This window comes from Schistocerca piceifrons, chromosome 2 (assembly GCF_021461385.2).
Source record: "Schistocerca piceifrons isolate TAMUIC-IGC-003096 chromosome 2, iqSchPice1.1, whole genome shotgun sequence".
Classification (NCBI taxonomy): Eukaryota; Metazoa; Arthropoda; class Insecta; order Orthoptera; family Acrididae; genus Schistocerca; species Schistocerca piceifrons.
This window is the reverse complement of record NC_060139.1, coordinates 700,354,916-700,382,401: the sequence shown is the minus strand read 5'-3', so window position 1 is coordinate 700,382,401 and position 27,486 is coordinate 700,354,916. Positions and strand designations below refer to the sequence as shown.

The window sequence follows — 27,486 nt, the reverse complement described above, 5'->3', positions numbered from 1 at the left end:
GAAATTCCTGGAAGGTTTGGAGAGGGTGATTTTGAGGAAGAGGAGGTGGGTCCCGCTGCGACGGAGGACGGAACTGTTCCAGGCAGGGTTCAATTTGGATAGTGTCCTGGGGAGTTGGATCATTAGGAGTAGGTTTAGGATCATTTTTCTTCGTGGCAAAGTGATATTTCCAGCAGAGAGTACGAGAGTAGGACAGTAAATCTTTGACGAGGGCTGTTTGGTTGAATCTGGGAGTGGGGCTGAAGGTGAGGCCTTTGGATAGGACAGAGGTTTTGGATTGGGAGAGAGGTTTGGAGGAAAGGTTAACTACTGAATTAGGGTGTTGTGGTTCCAGATTGTGTTGATTGGAATTTTGAGGTTTTGGAGGGAGTGGAGCTGGAAGTGGGAGATTGAGTAGATGGGAGAGACTGGGTTTGTGTGCAATGAGAGGAGGTTGAGGTTTGCTGGGAAGGTTGTGAAGGGTGAGTGAGTTGCCTTTCCGGAGGTGGGAAACCAGGAGATTGGATAGTTCTTTGAGGTGGAGGGTGGCATGCTGTTCTAATTTGCGGTTGGCCTGTAGGAGGATGCTCTGAACAGCCGGTGTGGATGTGGGAGAGGAAAGATTAAGGACTTTTATTAAGGATAGGAGTTGACGGGTGTGTTCATTGGCTAAGTTGATGTGTACGTGAAGGATTAGGTGGGTGAGGGCAATGGATTGTTCAGTTTGGAACTGGTATAGGGACTGATGGAAAGAAGGGTTGCAGCCAGAGATGGGAACTTTAAGTGTGAGGCCTTTGGGGGTAATGCCAAATGTTATACAAGCCTGAGAAAATAGAATATGGGAGCGTAATCTGGCTAGGGCGAAGGCATGTTTGCGGAGGGAATGTAAATAAAACTTAATGGGGTCGTTATGGGGGTGTTGTGAGGGTGACATGGTATTAGAAGGTGGAAAGTGTAACGTGAGGCTGAAATGAAAATGAAAATAAAAATATATGGGGAGAGATAAAGGTGAACTGGAAAGTAACTGGAGATCTGGTGTGAAAAAGGAGAAAAGGTGTTGGTTACAGCTGGGCTATGTTGGACTTGGGTTGGTAGACAACGATGTGCACAAAGGTTAGGTGGTTGCTCCCATCCTTCATCAAAGACACCAACCACTTTCTCGAACGCCTGGAATCCTTACCCAATCTGTTACCCCCAGAAACCGTCCTTGTAACCATTGATGCCACTTCCTTATACACAAATATTCCGCACGTCCAGGGCCTCGCTGCGATGGAGCATTTCCTTTCACGCCGATCACCTGCCACCCTACCTAAAACCTCTTTCCTCATTACCTTAGCCAGCTTCATCCTGACCCACAACTTCTTCACTTTTGAAGGCCAGACATACCAACAATTAAAGGGAACAGCCATGGGTACCAGGATGGCCCCCTCGTAAGCCAACCTATTCATGGGTTGCTTAGAGGAAGCCTTCTTGGTTACCCAGGCCTGCCAACCCAAAGTTTGGTACAGATTTTTTGATGACATCTTCATGATCTGGACTCACAGTGAAGAAGAACTCCAGAATTTCCTCTCCAACCTCAACTCCTTTGGTTCCATCAGATTCACTTGGTCCTACTCCAAATCCCACGCCACTTTCCTTGACGTTGACCTCCATCTGTCCAATGGCCAGCTTCACACATCCATCCACATCACACCCACCAACAAGCAACAGTACCTGCATTATGACAGCTGCCACCCATTCCACATCAAACGGTCCCTTCCCTACAGCCTAGGTCTTCGTGGCAAACGGATCTGCTCCAGTCCAGAATCCCTGAACCATTACACCAACAACCTGACAACAGCTTTCGCATCCCGTAACTACCCTCCCGACCTGGTACAGAAGCAAATAACCAGAGCCACTTCCTCATCCCCTCAAACCCAGAACCTCCCACAGAACAACCACAAAAGTGCCCCACTTGTGACAGGACACTTTCCGGGACTGGACCAGACTCTGAATGTGGCTCTCCAGCAGGGATACGACTTCCTCAAATCGTGCCCTGAAATGAGATCCATCCTTCATGAAATCCTCCCCATTCCACCAAGATTGTCTTTCCGCCGTCCACCTAACCTTCGTACCTGTTAGTTCATCCCTATGAAATCCCCAAACCACCTTCCCTACCCTCTGGCTCCTATCCTTGTAACCGCCCCCAGTGTAAAACCTGTCCCATGCACCCTCCCACCACCACCTACTCCAGTCCTGTAACCCGGAAGGTGTACACGATCAAAGGCAGAGCCACTATGAAAGCACCCACGTGATTTACCAACTGACCTGCCTACACTGTGATGCATTTTATGTGGGAATGACCAGCAACAAACTGTCCATTCGCATGAATGGACACAGGCAGACAGTGTTTGTTGGTAATGAGGATCACCCTGTGGCTAAACATGCCTTGGTGCACGGCCAGCACATCTTGGTACAGTGTTACACCGTCCAGGTTATCTGGATACTTCCCACCAACACCAACCTATCCGAACTCCGGAGATGGGAACTTGCTCTTCAATATATCCTCTCTTCCCGTTACCCACCAGGCCTCAATCTCCGCTAATTTCAAGTTGCCGCCACTCATACCTCACGTGTCATTCAACAACATCTTTGCCTCTGCACTTCCGCTTCGACTGACATCTCTGCGCAAACTCTTTGTCTTTAAATATGTCTGCTTGTGTCTGTATATGTGTGGATGGATACGTGCGTGTGTGTGTGTGTGTGTGTGTGTGTGTGTGTGTGTGTGTGTGTGTGTGTGTGTGTGTGTGTGGGCGCGCGCGCGAGCGAGCGCGAGTGTATACCCGTCCTTTTTCCCCCTAAGGTAAGTCTTTCCATTCCCGGGATTGGAATGACTCCTTACCCTCTCCCTTAAAACCCACATCCTTTCGTCTTTCCCTCTCCTTCCCTCTTTCCTGATGAGGCAATAGTTTGTTGCGAAAACTTGAATTTTGTGTGTATGTTTGTGTTTGTTTGTGTGTCTATCGACCTGCCAGCACTTTCATTTGGTAAGTCACATCTTTGTTTTTGGATATGTTTTTCCCGCGTGGAGTGTTACCCTCTATTATATTAATATTGTTAAATAATTTAATTAGATGTGAATGTGTTGAGGTGAATTTCTTTAGCCAGAAATTTGCTATTTTATCTTTTCCAGGGCTTTCCAATTGTGAGTAGAATTAATTGCTTGGGTGACTTCATGTTGCAAAATTATCACTTCAGGCATTTGTGGTATCATCTTGTACGTATCTGTTTCTGCTTGTATCCACCGTGCATGTCTGTTATGTTGTACCGGGTTTGACCATATGTTGCTCCAGATGTGTTCCATGTCTGTTATGTTTGGTGGATTGTCTATTTTAATGTGTGTGTTATCTATTGTCTGATAAAATTTCTTTTGGTTTGTGTTGAATGTTTGGTTTTGTTTCCTTCTATTTTCACTTTTTTTGTATCTTCTAAGTCGTTTGACCAATGCTTGTAATTTCTGCTTCTTTTCATCTAATTGCTCTATCACTTCTTGTTGTGAGATTTTACCTAACCTTTTTCGTTTTTTTCTGACATTTCATTTCTTAGAAATTGTGTTAGCTGTCCGATGTCTTTTCTCAGTTTTTCTATTCTGATCTGTAGCCTGTGTTGCCATGCTGGTTTTGTGGGTTTCTTCTGTGTGTTGGTTGGTTCTGATCTCTGCCTAGTGTGTATATTTAGTGTAATGAGTGCTCCTATATAAACCAGTAGTTGTAACTCTTCCATAGTTGTGTTTTCATTTATTGTTGTGTATGATTGTGTTTATTATTATTATTATTATTGTTGTTGTTGTTGTTTTGTTGTTGTCTTCATTCCGAAGACTGGTTTGATGCAGCTTTCTATGCTGCTTTATCCTGAGCGAGTCTCTTCATCTCCGAATTACTACTGCAACTTGCATCCTTCTGAATCTGCTTACTGTATTCATCTCTTGATCTCCCTCTATGATTTTTATCCCCCACACTTCCCTCCAATACCAAATTGGTGATCCCTCAGAATGTGCCCTATCATCAATGGATCCCTGCTTTTAGTCAAGTTGTACCACAAATCTCTTGTCGCCCTCACTGTATTCATTACTTTCTCATTGGTTACATGACGATATTTCACTTCCATGCATGGCTACACTTCAGACAAATACTTTCAGAAATGACTTCCTAACATTTAATATTCAATGTTAACAAACTTCTTCTGAAATGCTTTTCTTGACACTGTCAGTCTACAAATGTCCATTCTGTTCAACTGTTCTTTTAAGTCCTTTGCTCCATGTGACAGAATTACAATGTCATTGTCAAAACACAAAGTTTTTATTTCTTCTCCCTAGGTTTAAACACCGACTCCAAGTTCTTCTGTGGTTTCTTTACAGCTTGTTCAATGTTAAGATTGAATAGCATCAAGGATAAGCTACAACCCTGTCTCACTCCCTTCTCAACCACTGCTTACCTATAATGCCCCTAGACTCTTTATAACTGCAATCTGGTTTCTGTACAAATAGCCTATCACTCCCTGTATTCTACCCCTGCTACCTTCAGAAAGTCAAAAAGATAGTATTCCAGTACACACTGTCAAAAGCTTCCTCTAAGTCTACAAAAGCCATACACGTAGGTTTGCCTTTCCTTAGCCTATATTCTAACATAAGTCGAAGAGTCAGTATTGCCAGTAGTGTTCCTACATTTCTTCAGAAACCAAACTGATCTTTCCCAGAGTCGGCTTCTACACGTTTTTCCATTCTTCTGTGAGGAATTCTTGTTAGTATTTTGTAATTTTCCCACTGTCAGTAATGGCTTTTTTTCCGAGTTGGTATTATTACATTTTTCTTAGAGTCTGAGTATTTAGCCTGTCTCATACGTCTTGCACAACAGATGGAAGAGTTTTGTCACAATAGTTCTGACAGAACTTCATCTACTCCTGAGGCCTTGTTTCGATTTAGTTCTTTCAGACCTCTATCACATTCTTATCGCAGTATCATATCTCCCATTTCATCTTCACCTATGTAGTCCTCCATTTCTATAATACTGCCCTCAAGTACATCTCCTTGTATAGGCCCTCTATAATACTCCTTCCACCTTTCAGCTTTCCCTTCCCTTCCCTTCTCTTTGGTATTTTGCACTTCCTGTCGATCTCATTTTTTTAACGTTTATATTCCCTTTTGCCTGCTTCATTTACAGTGTTTTTGTATTTTCTCCTTTCATCAATTAAATTACTTATCTCCAGTGTTATCCAAGGATTTCTGCTAGGCCTTTTCTTTTTACCTACTTTATTCTCTGCTGCCTTCACTATTTCAGTTCCCAAAGCTACCTATTCATCATTTTCTGTATTTCTTTGCCCTGTTGTCACTCATTGCCTAATGCTCCCTTTGGTTCTTTCATACCACACCATGCGGCTATCCGTACCACTGAGGCACACAAGCCGCCCCACTGACGGCAAGGTCCGTGGTTCACGCATCTACATAATAATGTTTATTATGTAGATCCACATCATTGTGAGAAAGTAATTATTGACTTTTCTGAGCAATAATTTAAACAAGCCATCATTTCTGCCATTCCCACTGTTTATGGACTATCACAACTATCATGTTGTTTAATAATGACCCACATAACTTTTTTTTAATTCCTGAAGTGCTTTATTTTATGTGCAAAGTTCATGTGTTTTAGCTCTCTGACAACAGACAGGGAAACTTTAGTCTTTACTTTTGATTACCACTGTCCTCTGAATTACAAAGAACCAACTCTCCGGTGCAAAAGATCCTATATGTTAGATAGAAATTTTCTCTTCACTTTTGTTTGCTTTTAGCTGCATCTAGTTTACAGGGAAAAAGTTTAATATCAGTGTAGGAAAGGAAGGAGTGAAGGTTAAAGCTGAATGTTCCACTAACAGCGAGGCCATCAGAGACAGAGGACAAGCTCGGAATGTTTCACGCATGAGGAAGGAAAATGGCCACGCCCACTTCAAATGAAGCATCCTGAAATTTGAGAGGAGCAATTTACAGGAATCATAGAAAGCTTTAGTATGGATGGTCATGCAGGGATTTGAACTGTCACCTCACTAAGTAGTAGTGTGGTACAATGAACAAAGAATTAACTTTTTCATCTGTATTTAAATATCTTCTCAATGTTCTCAACAAAAACTGTTTCTAAAAATTATGACTGAATCATTCTGGCTGATCTGTCTGTCTGTCTGGTTAAGGAACTAAACAGCGAAGTCATCAGTCCCTTGCTCAGGAGGTCAGTCTTGAGTTAATGACATACACCATAAATTTGATTTTATTATGAAAGTATGGAGAAGCAGTAAAAGTAATGCACTGAATGCAATACTGGTGCCACAGCTGAAAAATTTAAGGAGAAGTATACTGGCTGGTCTGGTCCATACAGTGACAAGCCAAAATATTACGACCACTGCCCACCGAGACACTGGATGCTTCCTGGTGGCGTTGCTGGCATGTGACACAGTAACAAAAGTATGTTAGCACAGCAGACAAGGAAGTGGGACTACCTATCGAAGATGTAAGCTGCAAATGGGGAAATCCATTGAGATAAGTGATTTTGACAAAGGCAGATTTATTAGTATGGAGAGCCTGTCATGAAGTATCTCAAAATGGCGAGCTGACAGGATGTTCAAGTGCTACTGTCATGAGCTTCTAAGGAAAGAGGTAGAAGGATAGTGAAACTATCACTAGGGGCTAAATTGTTGGACACATCCACAACTCTTCAAAGAACAGGGGGTTCAGAGGCTTGTCTGCTCTGTAAGGTAGGACAGATGGTGATCTGTAGCGTCTCTGCTGAAAGAGCACAATGAACGTGCATGCACAAGTGTTTCAGAGCACACTGTTCATTGTACATTCTTGAACATGGAGTTCAGCAGCAGACGACCCTGCATTTTCACAAGTGGAGCCAATGACATTGTCAATTATGGTTGCAGTGAGCACGGAACCATTGGGATTCAATCGTCGACCAATGGAAACGTGTCAGTTCTTTGGGTGAAAAACATTTTTGCTACATTAAATTGCTGGCAGTCTCTACAAATACTGTCATCGAGGTGAATGGCAGCTTAAAGCGTGCAGTGCTCCATGGACTCAGGCTGATAGGGAGAAGTATTATGCTGTGGGAGACATTCTCCTGTGCTTGCATGGGACCTGCGGTAGTAATAAAGACATGATGACTGCTGTGAGCCACTTGCATCCCTTCATGCTTTATGTTCCCTGATGCCAATGTAATCTTTCATTAGCAGTATAACTGTCCATTTCTCAGAGCCAAAACTGTGCTACATTGGTTTAAGGAGCATTATAGTGAACTCGCGTTGATGTCTTGGCAAGCAAATTTACCTGATGTAAATCCTATTGAACCCATCTGGGTTGCTACTGGGTGCCATCAGCAGGTACTCAAATCAGCAATCTGTTACTTATGCAAATTACATGATCTGTGCGTAGACATCTAATGCCACATACCTCCACAAGCCTACCAACAAACTGTCGGATCACTGATACATAAAATCAGCAATGTATTTCACTCCAAAGATGGACAAACTAGGTGTTAAACAGGTGGTCATAATATTCTGGCTCATCAGTATAGATTAGAGCAGACAAGGGGCCCCCCAGGGACCACCTGTGGTAAGAGAAACCTCACACGCATCCGACTCCCCAACAATCTAATAAAGAGCGAAGACAGTTACAGAGTAAAAAGGTCTTGGTGAAACGAGATTCTTACTAGTGCAAATGAGAAGACTAAATATTTGATGCTAGACCAACAATAACAAAACAGGATAAGAGAAATAATCAGGACACCACAGGAGGGTGGGGCCAGGCTAGTCCTGGAGCTCTACATTCAGTGGGTGCTGACCCTCTCACAGCCGTCTCACCTTCGATGTTTTATATTCAAAGCAATACATAGGGAAAGAGCATTCACTATTTATTGGAGTGCTACACCTAAAACAGAAAATAGGATGTGACATAGAAAGGGGGCTAACCACATGTAAAAGCAATTAAAACAGAGTAAAAGAGCGACGACCAATGCAGTTGGCAAAGGAGGTAAGCACCGAGGTCCCCCCCCCCCCCCCCAACCAAACACAGATCATGAAGTGGGATGCCCCAAACCCGACCGCCCTGCCCCCAACCTCAACATGAACATAGTTAAACTGGTGTAGCTGAGAATAAAAGCACTTTAATAGAGACCAGTTCAACTGTGCATGAGTCTTCCCCCAATGTTACAGGTAAAGAATATGGAAGACCATTCCTAGCATGCAGAGCCAAGAGGAGGGGGAATTCCACCAGGAAGTGATCTAGTTTTTAAGGCTCTGCAACCTGAACATGCACAATGCTCTTTACATAAAATAAAACTATGGATTAATCTTGTGTGACTGATGCAGAAGTGACACAGGACAGAGGACTCCTTTTGGGAGGAACAGGAAGAGAGTTCCATAAAGCAGGAGTCTGCTTGATAGTACAGTGTGCCAATGCCGCTACACTATTTAGTCAGCGGGAATACTTCACGAGCAGGCAGTGAATTGATAATAGCCTGGGAACAGAACCCTGGGAGAGGAAATCTACCTCGACATGCAAGTCAACCCATGGAAAGTAAAGTGTAATAATCCATACAGAGACAGGCACAGAAAAGAAACAGCATGCAACTGATGTAGACTGCTAACAGCTAAGCACTCAGCAACAACACAAGGCACAAAGCACAAGGTGATGTCCATGGTGGTTAAACATTTAACTACAGGTAAAAACTGGCCTGTCCGGCCTACTGCCACCCACAGGTAAACACATCCACTATATGCATCATGTGCACCCTCCACAGCAGGTTTCTGCATCATCCCGCTGAAATACCGATGCCAGCGCATCTGCTTCCATCTTTATGTTCAATGGCAGGGATACTAAATGGAGTTTAGCCCAATTCATGTTGCACCACCTACAACTGAGGAGAGGTCTTATTTGCACCCGTGAAGCCCACCACCTGGGGTCCACAAAGGACATGTCGAGTGATTAATCATTACTCTTGTCAAATGGTCATTCTATTCATTCCCTCAGATATTCATGACTCGGGATATAGAGAGACAACTGAGCAAGCAGTATGATTAAGGTCAGAAAGAAGGTCATGAGTAGCAGACATCGCAGGGTGACAAGAGTAATATCAATCAAGAGCCTGGAAACTAAACACTGAGTCACTACAAATTAAAACATGGTCAATGGATGTATAATAAAATAGGGCTCCGTCAATGGCTACCAGCTCCAGCATGAAAACATTACTTGTTCCCAGCATCAAATGTTGTTCCCACAAGTGAGAGATATAAAAACATCTTCCGTATGTTGCATCCCCTCATCACTACCCGTGGAAGGAGAAGGGGAGCCTCAGCACTACGGGAGCCTACCAATGCTGAAGCCCTGCCACCATCAGAGCCAATGGACACAGAACCCAGCAGAGTTAGCATAGTAGTAGTAGTAGTAGTAGTAGTAGTTTCACTTCTCCCCCTTGGGGGGTGGAAGGAGGGGGGACGGGGAGTAGTGTCATACTATTTATGTTGGGATAAAAAGACTGCAATAAATGTTGACATTTAGAAAAAGCCTGTAGGATTGCTGTTTCCAGCAAAACCAGATAGTTGGCTGTGGATCGTCCCTCCTAGAAACCAGACTGATAAACAGGAAAAAGGCCCCATTATTAAAAAACCAATCCTAATCAAAAGGTTACCATCCTTCCAACAAATCATAGTAAGCTCCAAAAATTGTTGAAAGGTTATCAGTGAGGTGTGTTTCTTGGAGAGCAAAACAGGTCACAAAACAAGAGGAAATTAGTTATGGTTCTGGTGGGTGACAATAATATCTATAACAATTCGATTGGATCATGTTGAGGATGTCCCGGTTAGGCGTGAAGGGATCAGCAGCACAGGTCACACCCCAGGATCACTACCTGTCATCTGTGGGTGCAGGGCAACATCAATAAACATGGTTCAGAGTCTAAGGGATGGGGAATGGGGAATCCAGGGTCCCTGGGGGAACTTTCTCCTGAGATTTCTTCTTTTTCTCTTTCACCACTTTTGGTGATCGAGATTCTTATGAGGTCTGTTGTATGAACAGAAGAAGACTGAGCAGCCCTGGAACCCACAGTCCATAGCACCTTCAGCCATCAGCTTCTATCAGGCCTTTTCCGGGTAGTGTGTTCCTGAGAGGGAGTGCTGTCATCGGTCGATATCAGATGAGGAAGCTGCTTCGTGATGGGTGCAGCAAATAGCTCCCAAAATTGGTGTTGCAGGGACCACGAAAGGGGAAGTCCTATCACCCCCATCATCAAGTTTATTTGTACAATTAGAAGAAGAAGATATTAAGGGATTATGTACACCAGGTACGGTTGAAGACCTGTCCACCATAGTGGTAAAGGTCAATATCATTGAGACTGGATACAAACAATCATATTTTTTCTGAGCTTCAAAATATGCAAGACAACCACAACCTTCAGTTGTTGGATTTTGCATTCCTTGAGTGGGTTAGCACATTTCAGGGATTAGGGAACGTGGTCATTCAAGCAACTGACATACACACATGGTAATTCACATGGTTTTCTTTTTTTGTGAAATGATTGGTCAGAGTCGCCACACATGTCTGAAGTGCTGGCTTTTAAAACACCGCATTCCGAGTGGGAAATACAGCATTATATCACAACAGTAACATAATTCTTACATTCTTCTAGAAGCAAACCCCCCTCAAAAGCAACGATGAATACATCAGTATCTACCACATTGTCTGGCAGGCCTCAATGTACACCACATATGAAGTGCACCCCCCACCTCTCCATTTGTGTATTATATTAGATCATATTAATCCCTGTACCATCTTCTGGTACTTATGGGGTGTGACAAAAGCAACAGGTACATCATCAAGTTGCCACATCATAATAGAAATCAAAAAGCACTTGCTACCAACTGAACATGTTAACATATCAACAGTGCTTGATCTTACGACTCGAGAACATACACTTTCAAGATGCTTCAGCATGTTCCCAGGCAATCAAAACCATCATTGATTTTCTTACGGCTTAGTGATGATGAGCAACATGTTGATATATGGAAACCAGAAACCAAATTTGATTTATGTGGTGAACATCACAAAACAGTACAAGGCAAGAATAATTTGCAAACAGAAATGGATCTACATTCACAGATCAGTCATTGTCTCAGAGATTGTCTTTTAAATCTTATGTACGATCCACTGGAGGTACAAAATCACAGCATCGGTCCTATCACATGTACCATGGATACTACCTATCCAAAGGTACCAGAACTGCACCTAAATACTTGAACTGTATAGCCAAATCATCAGTTTCTCAAAAGCAGGATATGTTCTCTGCCAATGACTGACTGAAAGGGGATCGTCTCTCAAAAATATTATTATTTCTAAGTTGTGTGATATGTAATGTTAATTATAGCTGTATTTACTGATTAATAAATTATGATACTGCATGTATTTTTATATTGATTTTTATAGCGTATTATAACTTCATCATTTAACATAAATGTTAAAATCATCAATGGTTGGGGTTTATTATCGGCCATCCATGTTTACATGTAGATAATGGAATCCCAATCAGGATAACAATGATTTACCAACATTACACATCTCTACCTCAGTGCCACCAATATGATTAACTCTGAAACTTTTCCCATTACCTCTTTCTGCTTTTTGTAAAAGACCACCGAGGCTTTACTCTCATTATCCAAAAGGCTGATAGGTTTTCTACTGACAGTCTGGGCTTGAATCTTCATAGTACCACCTGCCTGTTCTTGATTATTTGAGCAGGGGGAGGGATAGATCTCTTGGCATTCCAAGGTCTGTTAAATAGAGGCACGAGCTGCACAGTGGAATGTGCCCATGATGTGATACACAACCAGTCCTGCCTGCTGTCTCGGCGTTCACTTATCGCTAATGTACTGCACAGCATCTAGTTTGCTCTGCTGAATACACATTCTGGTAGCTACCCTTCCAGTACTGCCCTTTCTTGATGATGTAATTAGATCGAGAAGTGGACATACAAATAGAGATCGGTACCTATTACCCACTGAACATTGCCACTAAGGACACATGAATAACAGGAAAGGTTTGAGGCAGAGACAGAATCTGTTGCTGAGCTGAAGTGTGTCACTGGAACTCTATTCGACACCCATGTCCACTGATGAGATGAGTGTCTCGAGTTCTCAGCCTCTGGGGCAGGTGTTCGCGGAGCCACAGAGGTGGTAGGCATTAAAATATGAGGAACTAATGAGGGTGTCAGTAAAAGGTTCAATGAGCAAATGGTGACTTTAAAAGACAAATGAATGGTCAAAACAACTACTTGTAAAAAGATATTGATGGTGACATAAGATGAACACAACCGAACTGCAGTTTTGCTCCCTCACTACCAGGTTTACATTTATGTTACAGGATATAACAGCACAGAAGCATCAGAATCTTACACGTGGGTAAGCACAGTCTTTTTTCAACTTGCATTCTTAATCTATTCATGTTCTGTTGAAATCCCCACCTTAATGATGTGGATCAGCTATTACAAATGCTTGACATGAGGCCTTTGGATTCATCAATACAAACATCAACATCTACAAAGTTGTTTCCTTCAACTGAGAGCAAGAGAACTTTCAATCTGGTGGCTTTAAGTGAGCTGCCTTTGCTTTTACCTTATACCTTGGTAGGCATTTGTCACTGACTGTAAGAGTTGTTGACAGTGTAGAAAGGGTTTCTTTCCTGCTATGTCCTTGCAATGTCATACATATCTCGCTGATTGCTTGCTGTGTTAACCACTGATGAAAGCTCCTGTTCAATCTGCATAGTAGTGTTTGTTTTATGTATAGATTTCTACAGTGCTGTGGATAACAAGTTGCTGAAACTTGCAAGCTTCGCAGACGACAATATTCACTTTGTTTCACGATATGAGACTTCTAGTTACTTTTGCCACCTGAATGTTCAACTCGGTGGCATGTAATCTGCAGTCACTGTTCTATAAGAGATGGTCAATTTGAGAGCTGCCACACTTTGGTCAGAATGTTCAGGGTGACCCTGTTTCACATGCTCTTTGTCCACATATAGTGCTGGCAGATTTGTCATTGCACTGAACTGTGGTGTGCCTGTAACTCAGATATTTGATATGTCTAATTGGTGTAAAGAGTTGTATGTTAAGGAGTATTTACTCACCCTTCATGTATTTCAGTTATGCCTGTATGTTGAGAGTTAAAACAAATGTCAATGTTTTCCCCAACACACTACTTACTTAGTTTTTTTTTTCTCCTATTACTCTAAAAGTGACCATTTTTCCAATATCTGTTTCATGTTTATGTTCATGGTATGTTGAGTGTGTTGTAGAGTGTCACCCTCTTTCTTTGTCCTTGGTAATTTTGATGCTTGTTGGGCAGTGGTAGTATGTATCAGATGGGCATCATCATGCAAACATTTCACAGTTTTCAGGGTACCAACTAGTCATCCTAATGATTTCAATGTGTATTCTCTCTTAACAAGAACAAACGGACTATGACACAATGTTGTCCTGTTACGTTTTTGCTTCATTTTATTTTAGGGCTGCTAAAGAAGACATTCCTTTCAATGTGGTCAGGAAGCCACACAAGCACACTGGGACATTAATAGGTTGATTGTTGCTGAAGAGTTCCCACAATCAGGAGGGGACACACATGAACAGAATTTAATTTTGATTATTGTAGAGACCTCAAAGGTCAGCTGAGCAATGCAAGTATCAATTTGGGTTACATATAAAACAAATTATTAATTGTCACATTATAAATGTGTACATATTACCGGCATAAATATTTAAAACACATTTACAACATTAAAATAAAGTATGCATTATATTACAGTTCACTGATGTATCATGTACTAATACTACAAGTACAATGATAAACATGTTAGAAACACACCATTTTCTTGGCTACAATTAAAACTAACTACTTACATGATGACTAAGTTCTCAATTTTATAGAAAATCTTACATTTCCCTTTTGAACTGTTTATCTAGTAGCTCCCTGATACAATGTCTACTTTTAAGTCACAGTGGAATGTTACCAGGTCATGTTTGGTCTTGGTACTGTACTTCTGGCACAAGTCATACAGCTAGTGTCTACAACAGTTCTCCCTCATATGCATTACATGCTGCAAGATATACAATGACGACAGAGTTGTAATCTTTAGTTTTCTGAAGCTAGATCTCCAATGAGCCCTGGGGGTGCCATGCTGCAAATTGTCCTCACTGCCATTTTTATTAATTTAAAGACAGAATTGTACAACACTGTAGTGAGTGCAAAAGTATTACAGACAGTGCTTGGCTGGGATGAACTGGCTTTACGCACAAAAAGAACTGATAAGTGCCCATTCGTGGCCTTTGCGAATCCATCCTCCAGATGCGAGTGATGGGCAATGACACTGTGCAGAGTCGATATAACATTCCACTGGAGAAATATTACTGTGAAAGGGTAATGACTGACAGAAGGGACTCACCACTAGCCGGCTTTCCGCATTAGGAAAACATATTCTTTCGCTTAACCTGAAGCTCCATAAGAAATGTGCAGGGAAGCCGTATTCCTGCAGGTGAGCAACCATCCCGAACCTCCTGAACTCCTCAAAGAGTAAATGTGTTTGTGATATGCCGCAAGTTATCATCCTGAGGGGTAAAACTGTGAGAAGACTTGCTGGACGCCTGTACTTTAAAGTCTGCACACAATGACAATCTGCAAATGAAATATATTAGGAACTTTTGGGAGAATTCAGCAGCAAGTTGGCACCTTGGAAAGAATAATCAAGAGAACTGCCTAGGAGTAATCTTCTAGTAGCTGGCACTGGTAAGATGGGATGATAAAACTTCAGTGCTCTGGAAAAACAAAAAAAGGGGAGACCTGGAGCCAAGTCAGTGGGCTGGTGAGCAGAAAAATGTTTTTCAGTGGAATGAGGAATGAGGCTGTGAGGATTCTTTTGAGAGACTGTGCTGGGAAATCATGTAAAGACCTGGTGGGCAGGACTAGGCACTGATCCGATCTTATGACTCCAGTCTATTCCAAGTTGTTTCATTTCCCTTTCCAGTCTGCTAGCTTTCATTCCAGTCCAATTCTTGTTCTCAAGAGCATTCAACGTTGTTTTCGTTTCTGAAGCCAGTCTTTCATCTGATGCTTCATTTGCAATATAATTCCATACTGCCAACAAGACAGTCCCACAAGCACTGTCATCCAGTTTAAATCCGATTCCTTAGGTGCTGCCTCTGTAATCTGCTGACATGCAGAACTTCATCCTGGCTGCAGAGCAACCCTTCATTATATTACTACCTGAATGGCAAATGCGTCGCCTTGTAGCCCTCATCTGTGGGCAGTGGCACTAACCCTACCCACCCGCACAATGGTCAGGCACTTTAAATGCCAGGCACTGCCCACTTATAGAGATGAATGACAAGATAACGGCCCAAGACACTGACAGCCCAATCAGCACTGGAACCAATTTGTGCCAAGTATGACAGTCCATGCTCAGTGAAACCCCATGTTGACTTTTTTTTTTTTTTTTTGCGCTACTATCTTTGTTTACCTCCCAGTCATTCTGATGTTTTGCACACTTCCACTGAAGAGGTGACTTTTGGTTCAATTAGTTGTGATCAAGCCTGGTGCCCAGCACGCAAGATCAATTTTTCCCAATACAGCCACTGAAAGTTCCCATTCAACACAATTTAGCATTGAATGTGGACTCAATCATGAAGTACCAAAGTTTGATGCCCAATGTGGGGCTCACTGTCACACGAGTTAGCACAATATATTACGGACTACGTATTAAAACATAACAGACAACATTCAGCAATTAAATACTACCACAAAGGCACAGTTTCCTCAGGGAAGATATACTTTTGCTGATTTTACACACCACTCTTTTACTGTGGTTATCTTTTATTTCGATTATTCGAAGACAGATTGGATTCAATCATTATCCCAAGGAAGTTAATAGCGTATAATTACTGTTCAAATTGTTTGTTATGGTTCCATCTAATACGTAGGTCTCCTGCTTTATCTTGATTGATTCTTCACATTACAACCAACTTCAAAGTTGCGTGTGGTCAGACCTATTTCACAATTCAATATATCCATTGACTCCAATATTATGCAGACAGCTACATCACCAGCAAACAAACAACTGCATTAAGTTATTAAGAAAATCATTAAAGAAAATCATTAATGTAAATAACAAATAAGAGCAGACCCAGTACCAAATCTTGAGGAACGCCCATATCCACTAAAAAGTGCAACTCCTTCCCATTAACAGTTTTCTGTGTTTTACTACTCAAATAAGATTTCACTAACTTCACAGGATTTCCTGTAAAGCCATAGACCTGAAACATATTTAATAACATATTATGGGACACAGTGTCAAAAGCTTTATCAAACGCCAGAAGTCTACTTTGAACCAATGCTCTGCTTTCTAGTTACTTAACACAATGTGTCAGAAATGACAAAGCAGCTATAAGTGCTCCCATGCCCGATTTAAAACCAAGCTGACAATCACTGAAGACTTTGTTTTCCTTGAAGTAATTTACATTTTGTTTATTGGCCTATAATTGTCACAACTTCAAAGGCACCTTATTATGAACTAGAGCAATTTTTACATACTTCAGTGCCATGGGGAACTGAACTTCAGCATGTGTGTATATACTGTGTGTGTCATTAGTTCTGCTACAGGAACTGATCAATATTTTAAAATAGCTGCAATAAATCCATAAATATCACTACTTAAGCTGTTCCTCATCTTTTTCAATACACCAGAAACATCTTGTACCGCAATCAGTTGAAAACTAAATGAACTTACGGGTTTTACAGTACTTTCCAAAAAATGCTTATGACCAATTATGAGTGTTGATCTTCTTTATTATTTCCTACAACTTAGCAGTAAAAAAAAGTGTTGAACTGTGTAGCATTCAGATCACTACATGCTGTCTGTCTACTCTTTTGCTCTTACACTCACTATTTATTATGTTTCACATGGCCCGTGTCTTATTTTCATTCTTTTCATGTGTTGTTTCTTTTAAGGCCTGGGTGGATCTTTTCTTTTCACTTATAAACAATATCTTTATTACATCATCATACACTGTATTTCTATAACTATATTATTATCTCTCATACACTTTCTTAATCATCAGCACCTCTTCATCAAACACATTATGAAATCTACTTATCTTTACCTGAATACTTCATGAAGAAAGGGTATGGTAACAACACAGGAGAGAGTGACTAGAAGATGTTCAACTTTCTTAGCAACTGAATGTTCTCGGTATATTTGCAGCCAGTTGCCATTGTCTAAATAAAACATCAACATATTCAGAGTCTGCTCTCTTACCAAACAACTTACTTCCATTGGTATACATAGCATGACAGTTTTAGCATTTCCTGTAACATTGGTTTTAAGTGACTAGAAGTCTAAGCCTTAATTATATCTGACTTGACATATTTTAATTGGAATGGACACCTCTACTGTCTATACAGCTTCCTATGCCTTTGCCTTGTGGTCTGGTTATTTCAGTAGTAATGTAAAGTCTGAAAGAATTGGATCAGCTATTGACACAAGAACCAAAATTAGTATACAACTGGAATTTGAAATTGAAACCACCACAAATAATTATCCTATATTTACAAATATGTAGCCATTAACTTGCTAACAATTTCATCTATTGTGCTGCCTCCTGTTTTTGCTCAGTACAGGGCTACAACTATGGCATTTAAATGTTACCCTGATAGCTATTACTTCAAATAACATTTCAACTGACCAAGCAGTAACTTTTTCCAAGATTTCAAAAATAATACCCTTTCACAAACAGATCACACATTCCAGAATGAGATTTTCACTCTGCAGCGGAGTGTGCGCTGATATGAAACTTCCTGGCAGATTAAAACTGTGTGCCCGACCGAGACTCGAACTCGGGACCTTTGCCTTTCGCGGGCAAGTGCTCTACCATCTGAGCTACCGAAGCACGACTCACGGCCGGTACTCACAGCTTTACTTCTGCCAGTATCTCGTCTCCTACCTTCCAAACTTTACAGAAGCTCTCCTGCGAACCTTGCAGAACTAGCACTCCTGAAAGAAAGGATATAGCGGAGACATGGCTTAGCCACAGCCTGGGGGATGTTTCCAGAATGAGATTTTCACTCTGCAGCGGAGTGTGCGCTGATATGAAACTTCCTGGCAGATTAAAACTGTGTGCCCGACCGAGACTCGAACTCGGGACCTTTGCCTTTCGCGGGCAAGTGCTCTACCATCTGAGCTACCGAAACACGACTCACGGCCGGTACTCACAGCTTTACTTCTGCCAGTATCTCGTCTCCTACCTTCCAAACTTTACAGAAGCTCTCCTGCGAACCTTGCAGAACTAGCACTCCTGAAAGAAAGGATATAGCGGAGACATGGCTTAGCCACAGCCTGGGGGATGTTTCCAGAATGAGATTTTCACTCTGCAGCGGAGTGTGCGCTGATATGAAACTTCCTGGCAGATTAAAACTGTGTGCCCGACCGAGACTCGAACTCGGGACCTTTGCCTTTCGCGGGCAAGTGCTCTACCATCTGAGCTACCGAAGCACGACTCACGGCCGGTACTCACAGCTTTACTTCTGCCAGTATCTCGTCTCCTACCTTCCAAACTTTACAGAAGCTCTCCTGCGAACCTTGCAGAACTAGCACTCCTGAAAGAAAGGATATAGCGGGGACATGGCTTAGCCACAGCCTGGGGGATGTTTCCAGAATGAGATTTTCACTCTGCAGCGGAGTGTGCGCTGATATGAAACTTCCTGGCAGATTAAAACTGTGTGCCCGACCGAGTCTCGAACTCGGGACCTTTGCCTTTCGCGGGCAAGTGCTCTACCATCTGAGCTACCGAAGCACGACTCACGGCCGGTACTCACAGCTTTACTTCTGCCAGTATCTCCTCTCCTACCTTCCAAACTTTACAGAAGCTCTCCTGCGAACCTTGCAGAACTAGCACTCCTGAAAGAAAGGATATAGCGGAGACATGGCTTAGCCACAGCCTGGGGGATGTTTCCAGAATAAGATTTGCACTCTGCAGCGGAGTGTGCGCTGATATGAAACTTCCTGGCAGATTAAAACTGTGTGCCCGACCGAGACTCGAACTCGGGACCATTGCCTTTCGCGGGCAAGTGCTCTACCATCTGAGCTACCGAAGCACGACTCACGGCCGGTACTCACAGCTTTACTTCTGCCAGTATCTCGTCTCCTACCTTCCAAACTTTACAGAAGCTCTCCTGCGAACCTTGCAGAACTAGCACTCCTGAAAGAAAGGATATAGCGGAGACATGGCTTAGCCACAGCCTGGGGGATGTTTCCAGAATGAGATTTTCACTCTGCAGCGGAGTGTGCACTGATATGAAACTTCCTGGCAGATTAAAACTGTGTGCCCGACCGAGACTCGAACTCGGGACCTTTGCCTTTCGCGGGCAAGTGCTCTACCATCTGAGCTACCGAAGCACGACTCACGGCCGGTACTCACAGCTTTACTTCTGCCAGTATCTCGTCTCCTACCTTCCAAACTTTACAGAAGCTCTCCTGCGAACCTTGCAGAACTAGCACTCCTGAAAGAAAGGATATAGCGGAGACATGGCTTAGCCACAGCCTGGGGGATGTTTCCAGAATGAGATTTTCACTCTGCAGCGGAGTGTGCGCTGATATGAAACTTCCTGGCAGATTAAAACTGTGTGCCCGACCGAGACTCGAACTCGGGACCTTTGCCTTTCGCGGGCAAGTGCTCTACCATCTGAGCTACCGAAGCACGACTCACGGCCGGTACTCACAGCTTTACTTCTGCCAGTATCTCGTCTCCTACCTTCCAAACTTTACAGAAGCTCTCCTGCGAACCTTGCAGAACTAGCACTCCTGAAAGAAAGGATATAGCGGAGACATGGCTTAGCCACAGCCTGGGGGATGTTTCCAGAATGAGATTTTCACTCTGCAGCGGAGTGTGCGCTGATATGAAACTTCCTGGCAGATTAAAACTGTGTGCCCGACCGAGACTCGAACTCGGGACCTTTGCCTTTCGCGGGCAAGTGCTCTACCATCTGAGCTACCGAAACACGACTCACGGCCGGTACTCACAGCTTTACTTCTGCCAGTATCTCGTCTCCTACCTTCCAAACTTTACAGAAGCTCTCCTGCGAACCTTGCAGAACTAGCACTCCTGAAAGAAAGGATATAGCGGAGACATGGCTTAGCCACAGCCTGGGGGATGTTTCCAGAATGAGATTTTCACTCTGCAGCAGAGTGTGCGCTGATATGAAACTTCCTGGCAGATTAAAACTGTGTGCCCGACCGAGACTCGAACTCGGGACCTTTGCCTTTCGCGGGCAAGTGCTCTACCATCTGAGCTACCGAAGCACGACTCACGGCCGGTACTCACAGCTTTACTTCTGCCAGTATCTCGTCTCCTACCTTCCAAACTTTACAGAAGCTCTCGGTAGCTCAGATGGTAGAGCACTTGCCCGCGAAAGGCAAAGGTCCCGAGTTCGAGTCTCGGTCGGGCACACAGTTTTAATCTGCCAGGAAGTTTCATATCAGCGCACACTCCGCTGCAGAGTGAAAATCTCATTCTGGAAACATCCCCCAGGCTGTGGCTAAGCCATGTCTCCGCTATATCCTTTCTTTCAGGAGTGCTAGTTCTGCAAGGTTCGCAGGAGAGCTTCTGTAAAGTTTGGAAGGTAGGAGACGAGATACTGGCAGAAGTAAAGCTGTGAGTACCGGCCGTGAGTCGTGCTTCGGTAGCTCAGATGGTAGAGCACTTGCCCGCGAAAGGCAAAGGTCCCGAGTTCGAGTCTCGGTCGGGCACACAGTTTTAATCTGCCAGGAAGTTTCATATCAGCGCACACTCCGCTGCAGAGTGAAAATCTCATTCTGGAAACATCCCCCAGGCTGTGGCTAAGCCATGTCTCCGCTATATCCTTTCTTTCAGGAGTGCTAGTTCTGCAAGGTTCGCAGGAGAGCTTCTGTAAAGTTTGGAAGGTAGGAGACGAGATACTGGCAGAAGTAAAGCTGTGAGTACCGGCCGTGAGTCGTGCTTCGGTAGCTCAGATGGTAGAGCACTTGCCCGCGAAAGGCAAAGGTCCCGAGTTCGAGTCTCGGTCGGGCACACAGTTTTAATCTGCCAGGAAGTTTCAGATCACACATTCATCACAATTTCTATTTACCCTATAATATTTATCAGCTATGATGTAACCATGAGGACAGTATCTCTTTACCAGTTTGTGCCACTATTCTACAAGACAAACAACTTCTGTACCAAAAGACTTTGTCTTATCTTCCACAACAGCCAGTTTGTCAGATAATGATTGCACATTCCATCAGACGATAATAAAAGTGACAGATTTCTGTATAACAGCTGCATCTGGTGATTCATTATCAGAAATTGTACAATTATGACTTCTTCTCCTGGGACTTGTACAAAAAACAGCAACTTTTCTCTGGCATTTCTTATCGTAATATGATATATTGTTTTACAGTCATTCTCATTTATGGTTTCCAGCACACAAATTCTTAGGTAACAGTTAGGTCCTGGGACAATTCTTGTCATCCCCATCGCTACTTATCTCCCCCCCCCCCCCCCCCCCCCCGCCCATTAACTACAATGTTACTAGCTTCAGAGAACATTTTGATAAAGGTTTCAGTCCTGAACTGTTTAAGGTAATCCATGACTAGACCATCACTTTTTACTTTGAAACTTACTTGGCTTTTTGAATACTGCTCTAATCTTGTTATAGTGTTCACTTATATTGTAGTTTACTCTGTCTACATATTTGTCACTCACACATCTTCTGGACACAATGCCAACATTATCCCGGCCGTTGTGAAGAGGCTTCTTGAAGAGCAAATTAAAGTTTTAGTTTCATTGACCCCACAGGCAAATCCCTGATAACTAAGCAAGCCTTGTACAAACAAGGTGCAACCAGTACTCAAGAGACTGCTAACTAATGACTGTATCACCTCAACAGTGCAATGTATCGAGGCTACCCTTGATCAGTCATTGTATGGAGGTGGAGTACAAAGATTTTTATGGTTGTTGTTATTTATATATATTATCAGCCTAAGCGCATTGCTATATCTTGAGGCACCAGACACATTTCTCACAGACGCAAAGTCTGTACCAACAGGAAATCTCAAACACCAATTACAACAAAATAAACTCACAATCTGCTTGTTAATCGCATGTGTGTTTCACCTCCACTATATGCATTCCATTTCATATTTTACTACAGCAAACAACTTTAATGACGTTCACAATACAGATTACTCTTCATTTGCACTCTGTACATCCTCTCTTGGTTTCCCTTGACAAGCGATGTCACGACAATTTTCATGCCCAACAAGGTACTGTGGTCCGCAGCGAATGTCGAGGTGGGACGCTGTTTTGACAGACCTACTGCCCTGACCAGCAGGAATTCAGGTGCCCTTCTATCTTGTCTTGCAGATAAGATACATCCACTTTTGCTCTCATGACATGCACAAAATAACCAGAAAATTTGCCATACAATATGTGATCCAAAACAGTTGCAAAAATAAGATGCTTGCTGAAGATCACAACTATCCTTTGTCAGTTACAGTGATACAAGAAGTAACACATCACTTTCTCCAAAGTACCAACATCAAAAAAAGTTTTGCATCACCTCAGTTCGGAGAGTTCCCGAACCTGTACAGAAAATTGGAATGGAGATCAACATAAACATCATTTCTGCCCTTTTTGTTTCTCATGAAAACCACAAATTGCATGCTGTACCACCACACGGTGAGACCTTCAGAGGTGGTAGTCCAGATTGCTGAACACACGGGTACCTCTAATACCCAGTAGCACATCCTTTTGCATCGATGCATGCCTGTATGCGTTGTGGCATACTATCCACAAGTTCATCAAGGCACTGTTGGTCCAGATTGTCCCACTCCTCAACCACGATTTGGCATAGATCCCTCAGAGTGGTTGGTGGGTCATGTCGTCCATAAACAGCCCTTTTCAATCTATCCCAGGCATGATCGATAGGGTTCATGTCTGGAGAACATGCTGGCCACTCTAGTCGAGCAATGTCGTTATCCTGAAGGACGTCATTGACAAGATGTCCATGAAGGGGTTGCGAACTGTCATCCATGAAGATGAATGCCTTGCCAATGTACTGCCAATGTGGTTACATTGTCAGTCAGAGGATGGCTTCACATATCGTACAGCCGTTACGGCGCTTCCACGACCACCAGCGGCTTACGTCGGCCCCACATAATGCCACCTCAAAACAGCAGGGAACCTCCACCTTGCTGCACTTGCTGGACAGTGTGTCTAAGGCATTCAGCCTGACTGGGTTGCCTCCAAACACGTCTCCGACAATTGTCTGGTTGAAGGCATATGTGACACTTATCAGTGGAGAGAATGTGATGCCAATCCTAAGTGGTCCATTCGGCATGTTGTTGGGCCGACTGCATGGTGTTGTGGTTGCAAAGATGGACCTCGCCATGGACATCAGGAGTGAAGTTGTGCATCATGCAGCCTACTGTGCACAGTTTGAGTTGTAACACGACGTCCTGTGACTGCACGAAAATCATTATTCAACATGCTGGCGTTGTTGTCAGGTTTCCTCTGAGCCATAATCCGTAGGCAGCGGTCATCCAGTAGTAGTCCTTGGGCAGCCCGCACAGGGCACATCATCGACAGTTCCTGTCTCTCTCTATCTCCTCCATATCCGAACAACATCGCTTTGGTTCACTCCGAGACGCTTGGACACTTCCCTTGTTGAGAGCCCTTCCTAGCACAAAGTGAGAATGCGGATGCGATCAAACTGCGGTATAGACTGTCTAGACGGTTTAACTATGGACAACACAAGCCGTGTACCTCCTCTCTGGTGGAATGACTGGAACTGATCGGCTGTCAGACCCCCTCCGTCTAATAGGCGCTGCTCATGCATGGTTGTTTACATCTTTGTGCGGGTTTAGTGTCATCTCTGAACAGTCAAAGGAACTGTGTCTGTGATACAATATCCACAGTCAACACCTATCTTCAGGAGTTCTGGGAACTGGGGTGATGCACAACATTTTTTGATGTGTGTAATAGGTTAGCTCTCAACAGTCAACTGTTTTATCGCAACAACCATCTGATTCACCAGCAAGTAGCACAGAACAAGTTAAAGTTTTTTTTAATGCTTTGGGACTATCCTTTGTCACAACTAACAGTGGTCACTGAGGCATGGCTAGAGCTTACACTGATAGGTGGCAGGTAACAATGACCAGCTTCCAGCTCAGGAATTCCAGGTTCACCAAATCCAAACTCCATGGAAGACTGAGCTCCACGAGTTGCTTAGTAGATATTGTACAGTCAAAAATTAATTCTCGTGGCAGTGCCATATTTTTCACCTAAAGTAAACATATTGATTGATTTGATGCCCAATTCTCTTCACGACTGAAGTTATTGAAAATTAAGTTAACTTTCAAATGATATTGATAATCTGGATAAGAAGATCGTGGAATGGACTTTTTTTTATTTGTAAAGAAATTTATTTATTTTAAAAATTAGTAAATTGATACGCCTAAGTATCAACATGAAGTTGATGAAATTTGCATAAAATTAAGAGTATGAAATTCGAAGATCGTGTTAAACAAAGGCCATTACAAGTGCTGATCTACTGCTGTAACAGGATGGCTATTGCTTGATTCTGAATAATTATGAAGTTTTTGAGTGAAAGAGTCCAGTCACTCTGGGGAAACTATTGTTCTTCTGTGGGGGGGGGGGGGGGGGGGGAGGATTGCAATTTACAAAGAAAAACTGAAGTGGAAACCAAATACCATCTGCAAATATCTGTGGACACCAATAAAGACTGTACACACAAGTACAGGTAAACTTCACCCACAATTGCTAGAAGATCTTGTATGCTATGATCATTCCCCAGAGAGCAAACAACATCACTGAGACATCTTCCTTACAAATACTAGTTTACTGTGTCCATATCCCAGAGAATCCTGTAACTGTTCTGACATTTCCATCCCATGACTACTATGCAGCAATAATACAATTTCCTTTGTAGTTTCAATCTGTGTCTTACGTCCTCTACCATAAGCTACTTCTGAAATGGTCAGTTTATCAGTATCCACTTACCCATATTCTCCATTGAACTGAAGAAAAAAGAAGTTTGGAATTTAATGTCCCATTGATGACAGAAGTGTAGCACAAGCTCAGATTGGACTATGACAAGAAAGGATGTCAGCTATGTCATTCTCAAAGGAAGGATTTCACCATAGATTAGGATGGCCAGACAAGCCACTGTGCCACCTCACTCACTCCCTAAAGTACTGAAACTACTGCCTGTTGGGGGTACCAAGACTGAAGTTATCATATTTGTACCGACCCTGATTATCTTGCTGAAGTGTAAGTATACCATAATTTAGTCATCTGATCTCATTCTAACATGGCTGCTGTTCACTGCAGTTAACAACTGCCCTACCTCTTCCTGTGCAACAGAAAAATTATCTCAAAATTTTGAAATTATCTGTTCCTTTTCCATTATTATACAGTGAAAGTAATACTTAAAGTGATACCAGAAACGATAAGTGTTATTTTTCATGTACACTGTAACAATTTACATGTAGTGCAGGTATAAAATTTTTGTGCAAGAAAATGTAACATTTAACTGCTGCAGTTCATAAGCTACTTTTTTTACCAAAGAAATATGCTTGTACCTTGGTAAATCATATATACTGCAAAGAAAATATTTCCAGGTCTGAATAAACCTTACAATCTAAATCTTTGGTGCCCCCAGAAATCTAGCAGAGGCATGATGAGTGGGGTGGGAGTGGGTAGGGGTGTTATTCTATAATCACAATTTTTGACATAAATCAATTCATCAGTTTCAAGGCATGACATTAACGATATTCTATAAGGGACATAAAATACATACCATACTACAGTACAACCTTGATAATATTGCATGCTCAGGGATCTGTCTATGCCAAATTATTGAATATGCTGGATTATTATGGTATTTTTAAAAACCTGGTTTAAAAATGGGATATAAGCAAACCTAGAGTTTTAATGCACAAAAATAAATAAATTTTATTAATTAAACACAACAGGAGGGATTATAGCATAAAAAATTAAAAGTAGACTTATGTATTACTTTTCTGTAAAAACAAAACTGAACTAAAAGTCAAATATCACAACAGTTAAATCATTTAGGCGCACAATGTTTTAGAAACATTCAATATCCATATATAATTTTTGTACCTCATTTACGAAATAAAATACTGTAAGCACCATAGATTTGGAAAGATCAAGAACAAGCTAATTAATAAAACCTGTTACCAAAAGTTTGGTGTCATTTAATTGGAATCACTGTCTTTAGGAATAGCACAGATATCTGACATTGTCAGGGGTGTGGAATACAGCAGCTTGGTATGTACACTGGAGGCTCAGCTGAAATTTTCTTCCATGCCTTCTGGAACATTGCAGAAATGCCAACTTGCTCCTTGGTTTGAATTATGCTCAAATTCAGAGTTTCAGAAGCACTGCATTGTAGGCTATTCTCAGAAAATTTCACAAACGTATTTAAGGCTTCTGAAGCCTCAGCTCAAGAGATGTGAGTTGCAGGCATTTCTTCTTCATCACTCTCAGTTTCTGGTGCCTCATGTGGGTTGAAAATATTTTGTAATATCACATCGTCCATCAGCTCTTCTTTGATAGCTAAATTTCTGCCAACTTCGATCCATTTGTCAACACCTTCTGGTGCAAACTCACTCAGATCAAGAGTGGATGAAGAATTTATCACTTTTACAATTTTAGAGCAATCAACTGTCAACTTATCTTCATTTACGCTAATTTCCATCTCATCTCCTTGACTAGTTAATGTCACGTTCTCTCCAGGCCTAACAATGCAACTGGCTTATCTTTGTGAGAATATAATTACTCAGTGAGGCAAACGATGGTTACTGACAAGGCATTAAGCCAAATTGTTCTGTTGTTTCTTGAAGGAGTCCAATTGTACTGCAAACTCCACAGAGCGAAAAGTAAGGGATAATTTCTTATGTGTGTCAAACTATCAGGTCTGCCAGATTATTAGGTGCTGGATTATCGTGGTCTTACTGTCTATCCCACAGAACTGATGGTTATCAACTCATTTCTAGAAGTTTATGAGAATTCTGTACAGTAATGAATAAAAACTCTGCACTACAGCTTCCCGGGAGTGGGCGGGGGGAGGGGGGAGACCAAAAGTGCCTCTTCTGACCCCCTCCCTCTGCTGTGGGTGCCTAATAACACAAATGTGAAATAAATTTAGAAAACAATACCTTATTTAAAAGGACTACTAAATTACATCAATTATGTAACAATTTCTATTTGCTGCAGTAAGACAGTTATGGCAAGTATTTGTTAAATAACAGAAATTACATTACTGCTTTCTACAAGAATTCTATACTTAGTGAATTATGTGTATTCCATGTTATATAGCCCAAACAAA

General features: G+C 42.3%; 1 protein-coding gene across 1 annotated transcript in view; it reads right to left on the bottom strand.

Annotated features, from left to right (window-relative positions):
* Positions 1-27,486, bottom strand: part of LOC124776742 (cyclin-D1-binding protein 1 homolog) — a 100,085-nt gene that overhangs the window by 56,070 nt on the left and 16,529 nt on the right. The window lies entirely within an intron of this gene.